This window comes from Daucus carota, chromosome 5, assembly GCF_001625215.2.
Source record: "Daucus carota subsp. sativus chromosome 5, DH1 v3.0, whole genome shotgun sequence".
Taxonomy (NCBI): domain Eukaryota; kingdom Viridiplantae; phylum Streptophyta; class Magnoliopsida; order Apiales; family Apiaceae; genus Daucus; species Daucus carota.
Window position 1 is genome coordinate 34504061 of NC_030385.2, and position 6000 is coordinate 34510060.

Here is a 6000-nt window from a genome sequence, read left to right on the forward strand (position 1 = left end):
AATAAATTATTGAAATATAATTAAAATCACATAAAAAATATGTTCCCATCCTGGATAAAGATGAGGTATATACAAACCATAATATCTATACTATACTATAAAAAGCCAACATAGGTATAATTTGTAGTCGTACAAAATTTTGGTTTGGTACTTTCCTCTAAAACTAAAAGTCTACAAGTAGATATCTATTAAATAGTTTCATATACTAAAAACACTCCTTATGTATATTAATATCTTTTTAAATATTATAAAACAAAATTTTGGTTTGGTACTCTCCTCTAAAACTAAAAGTCTACAAGTAGATATCTATTAAACAGTTTCATATACTAAAAACACTCCTTATGTATATTAATATCTTTTTAAATATAATTTATAATTAGTTAAAAAAAAGGTCAAACTACTGTTAATAATATATATTAATATTAAAAATTACTTATAGATAAACGTATAACTAATTATAAATATACAATTTTGAATATCTTTTGTCTAAAATACATATAAATAATTAAAGACGCTACTTTTTAATTATAACGTATTCTACTCGAAATTTAACACTTACGTATTCTATTTCATTACAAACACGAGTCATTACGTAACATATGAAGATATATGAAATAGGAAAAATTTGATTTAAATTGAATAATAAACTGTCGCATATTAATATAAAAAATATTTATAGATAGATAATAAATTGTGAAAGCTAAATTTCCGTTAGAAGATATAACGAGTTGGTTAATATAATTTAACTAAAATCCAATTCATTAATATTAAAATACTAATAAAATGGTGTTAAAGAATTAAATTATAATCAATAAATTACGAATCATATACCCGCCCGTGCTTTGCACGGGGTTAAAGGCTAGTAATCTATACTATACTATAATATAATAAGCCAACATAGGTTTAATTTGTAGTCGTATAAAATTTTGGTTTGGTCATCTCCTTTATAATTACAAGTCGGTCACATGTAGACTTCTCTTACTCTTAGAATATTAAAGAGTTTTATACCGTTCAAATTACAAACAATGTAATACAAGATAAAAAACTCCACCATTATTTTTTTAAATATAATTTATATATTATTTATATACTATATTATAATAAACCGATATTGGTATAATTCGTAGTCGTCCGAAAAATGTAATCAGTTGGTAAATATAATCTGGTTAAAATCTGATTCATTAATACTAAAATACTAATAAAATGATGTTAAAATTTAAATTATAATTAATAAATCACAAATTTTATATCCGCCCGTGCTTCGCACGGGTTAAAGGCTAGTATTAAGATAATACACTAGCATCATGCTATAATAGTATAAACAAAAGACAAAATAAACATTAAAGTAAAATTATAAGAATGTCCAACAATCTACCTGAACAAAAACACTAAATCCTATTACAGAGAAATCTTAGTGCCATCATTGATCATACTAATCATTTCACAAGGAGAATGCTGTGACAGAGAAAAAAAGATCCTACTTTGTTACTGAACTCTGGGGACGGCCATTGCATCTGGCTCCTAGATCTTGTCAAGCTTTTCTTTTTACCACCCGGTTGGCTTTCCTGATAGCATCCTTTCCCGCTGAAGCCTGATAATCAAATGAGCACTCATGCTTGTCAGGGTAGCGATGATCTGCACAGTACAAGTTTCCACACCTTCAACTAAAACGTGTTAAACCAACATGTTTCCGACAACTGCAGCAACTATTTGGTCCCACTTTAACTTTCACCTCTGAATCCTGGTTTGAGGATGATGAGTCAACCGGTGCTAAAGTGGTGAAAAATTTTGACTGCACATCTCCGGCTTGCAAATTAATGGTGTCACCAGCTGCAGGTTCCTTGTGGGTACTGCCAGAGCCACCTTGCACAATATTTTCAGTAGATGTTGATGCGAGTTTTTTAAGTCCGTGTTTGAGTATCATGTCTTTGTAGCACTTGGAGCACATGTTCATAGTCTCTGCAGTGCCAAAAAACCCACAGTTGTTGACAGAAAGAATGGGTTTTTCTGGAGATTGGGAGCCTTTCTCCTTTGACGCCTCCATCTATTCAACTACCTTGCGATATGGGATCATCTCATAATCTGTCCTGAATACTATAAAAACAAGACTTGGAATACAAATCTCATAAATCACAGCCTCAAAATCAAAAGGGATACAAATGATTCCTATGTTTGCACAAACTATAAATGAAATGTAAAAATATAAAAAAATATTAATTAAACAAAATGAAAAATAACACAAAAATCATAAACATATGAGATGGAATCCCGGAGAAGATCTAGAGGCAATGCTGGTATTCGGTGGCCAGGTTGAAGTTGAAGTTGGAGAAATAGGTGCCCAACATGACTATGAACATACTAATTAACTTGATGAAAATATATATGAAATGATTATTTGAAGTCGGTTTGATTCATGGTGTTTTGTTTTTTCCGCCGGCAGGAATAACTGATGTCTTTAAAAGTGATATAAAAATGCATGGCGTTTTGTTTTGTCTGACAGCTTCAGGAACAAATAAAAATTGCATGACGTTTTGTTTTGTTCGTCAGCAGTAATCCAGTAAGTAATCTCTTTAAAGATCATCACATATTCTATGCACAATACTGCTCCCTCCATTCTAAAATAATAGCTAGTCGACTATTATTTTTCAAATTTTCTTTTTATGAATATACACTACAAAAAAACAGGACAAAACCGACCGCCAAAAACGGTCGGTTACAACGGTAAACGGTCGGTTTTAACACTAAAACCGACCGGAGAAGCTGGTCGGTTGTAACCTGGTCGGTTATCAGCTATTGGTCGGGTTTAAAGACGAAAACCGACCGAAATGTCGGTCGGTTTTGCTTATTTAAGAAAGTCGCTACCTGGGCCCTGCAGCAATGCCATCTGGAGCCACGTGGACGCCACAGCCACGTGTAAACTAAAACCGACCGGAGTCGGTCGGTTTAAATGTTTGACCAAAATATGGTCAATCGATATAAGAATAATATAACCGACCGGATGTGGTCGGTTATAATCTGTTGACCAAAAAAGTCAAATTTGTTGGGGGAACTAAAACCGACCGGCTGTAATCTACCACAAATTAACTACAACTACTACAATCACAATCAAAATTACAATGGCAGTCACAATCAACTACAACAACAACACCGTCACAATCGATGGAGTCTCCTATGGCATTCTCGACATCCCCGATGAAATTTGGGTGGAAATGGATTGGGATTATAGAATCCCAATCATGTTCATGCAAATGGATCAGTATCTCGAACAGGAGCGGTTAGAGGAAGAAAGGCGTGCAGCGCTACGCAAGCAAGAGTGGTTGATTCGCTTCGCGGGGATGATGACCGCGAAGTTGAAGCAACAAAAGAAGGACGAGGACAAGGAGGACAAGTCGGGCAAAGGCAAAGGCAAGGCGGGCCCTTCGGGGATTTGAAGTTGTTACAGTTGTTTTCAAGTGTTTTATTATGAATTTTATTTAAGTATTTATAAATATATATGTTTATGGGTGTTCTTATAAATTATGAATATGAATGAAATGATTATATATTTTGCTTCAAAAACGGACTCCTTCTTCATTATCATGCATTCATGCTTACAAACTCGACTAAAAATCGAATTCAAAGAACATTCACAATTAAAGAGAAACTAAAAATCAAAATCAAACTCAAATTCAAAATCAAACTCAAATTCAAAATCATATACATAAAGAAACATATATATACATACATACAAAAACACATATATACATACACAAAATGCTAAAGAGAAACTGAGGGAGAGATCGATATACCTTTAAATTGAGATTGAACCCTAATTGAGATTGATATCCAAAATCCAATCGAGACCGAACGGAGTTTAAAATCCATATTCTTCATGTGCATTTTATTGGCGGAGAGGGAGAGATTAGTTGGCAGAGAGACAGAGAGAGGGGAGTAGAGAGAGATTTTTGGGAAGAGAAGAGGAAGAAAATAAGTTGGGGAAAAAGAAAGATAGACTAGTGGGGGAGAATCATATTAATCAAAATTACGAGTTAAAACCGACCGGTGCCGGTCGGTTATGATATTTATACAAAAACGGCGTCGTAACCCCTTCCCTGACGAGTTTATGTTATCCATTTTCCACATAAATAAAAAAAATTATATGAATATATTAGGATAAAACCGACCGCTGGCGGTCGGTTTTGGTTTTCGCGATCACACGTCGTCGTTTAAACTCATAATTTATTTAAAAATCAATTAAATTCTTTAAAAACACATAACCGACCGAGGCTGTGGTCGGTTAAGCGTTGTACACGTCAGCCGTAAAACCGACCACTGTTGTTCCGGTCGGTTATAAAATGCCTGGCCTTGCCAGCAAGGCAAAACGACGTCGCTCTGCGACGTAACCGACCGATTTAGTCCGGTCGGTTTTAAGTCGACACTTTTTTTTGGCGGTCGGTTTTAGCCGGTCGGTTTTGTCCTGTTTTTTTGTAGTGATAATATGGATATTATGTCCATATTCTATGCACATATTATTGTTTTTGTAATTAATGAGGTCTATATCTTTAACATTTTTTTAATATTACAAGTAAATTTTCATAAACCAACTTAATATAATTAATGAACAAATGATTATAAATTTAATCTCATATAATGTACTATACCCTCTATCTTCTATCGTTAGTCTGTTTACCATTTTCCCATATTTTTAAGAGTTTTGACTGCACACTTATAAATATGTTTTTAAAATTTTTCTTTTTATGAATAAATATATGACATAATATATTTATTCACAAAATGATAATTTTAAAAAAAAATAATAAATTTGATCATGCGGACAAAACTCTTAAAACACGTGCAAAAAAGTCAAGAGATTAACATATTCTAACAAACCCTGACATTTTTTCACGTATTTTTAAGAGTTTTGACCCCATATTTGTAAATATTGTTTTTAAAAATTTATTTTTGTGAATAAAAATATGATACTAATATTTTTATTCTCAAAAAAAATATTTATAAGTGTACGGTCAAATCTCTTGAAAATATGTGAGAAAAAAGTCAAGCAACTATTATATAGAGGACGAGGAGTACTTCATTCCTAAAATAAATTATTACAATATAATAAAATTCACAAAAAAAATATGTTCCCAAAGGTATATAGCAGCTAACTGTCTGAAACTTAACAGTGTCCATTGATACTCTTAAGGTTTTGATGATAACACTAACAGCAAGCTAATAACATGAAACTGATATGTGTAAGCATGCTATCAAAGGTTGTTTATGCGGACTAACAGTATTTCAGGATGTTAGCATGATTATAGCTGTCAGCAAGCTTACAGGATGATTTACAAGCTATCAGCAGGCTTACAGCGTGAACAGAGAAACAATCGGATAAAGATCAAAGTCTATTTTCATGGAGATTTAATAGGAAACGACTTTGTAAGGATTCTAATATTTGTATATATCTTATATAAATATTAGAGCTCGGTTTTATAAAGAGTTTTTCATTCCAAAAACGTTTTCCTAACAAATAGGAGATTTTATCTCAAAAGAATCTTATCTTTAACAAACTCCTATTTTGTTTCAAACGGGTTTTATTTTAAATACTTTACTGAGATGATTTCAAACGTGATTTATCTTTTACTCAGTAAACTTATGTCATCCAAACGTTCATTATTCAAATCAAATTTAAACGTGAGGTTGTTACCAAGATCGTTGGAAATTTGTTGGATTATGACCGTTGGTATGATGTATATAAATTTGTGTGTGCTTTCATTTTTCGGTAGAGAAAAAGGAGAACACACCAAGCTTTCTGAAATACAACTCTTTACATTGCTAAATCTTTTATTGAGCTCTAGTGCTTATATTCGTATATATATCTATATTGAAAGTTCATAGTTTCGGTTGTATTACACTTATTCATTGTATTGTTCAAGGTGTAATGTTTTGTTGCTGTGTATCCAGCTTGTGAAACAAGGGAACAAGGGAACTAGTTAGCTAGAAGAGTATACTTGGGAAGTATAG

General features: G+C 32.4%; 1 pseudogene; it reads right to left on the minus strand.

The window, feature by feature from the left end:
• Positions 1-1521: 1521 nt before the first annotated feature.
• LOC108222518 (zinc finger A20 and AN1 domain-containing stress-associated protein 4-like) lies at positions 1522-2044 on the minus strand (annotated as a pseudogene).
• Positions 2045-6000: the final 3956 nt, after the last annotated feature.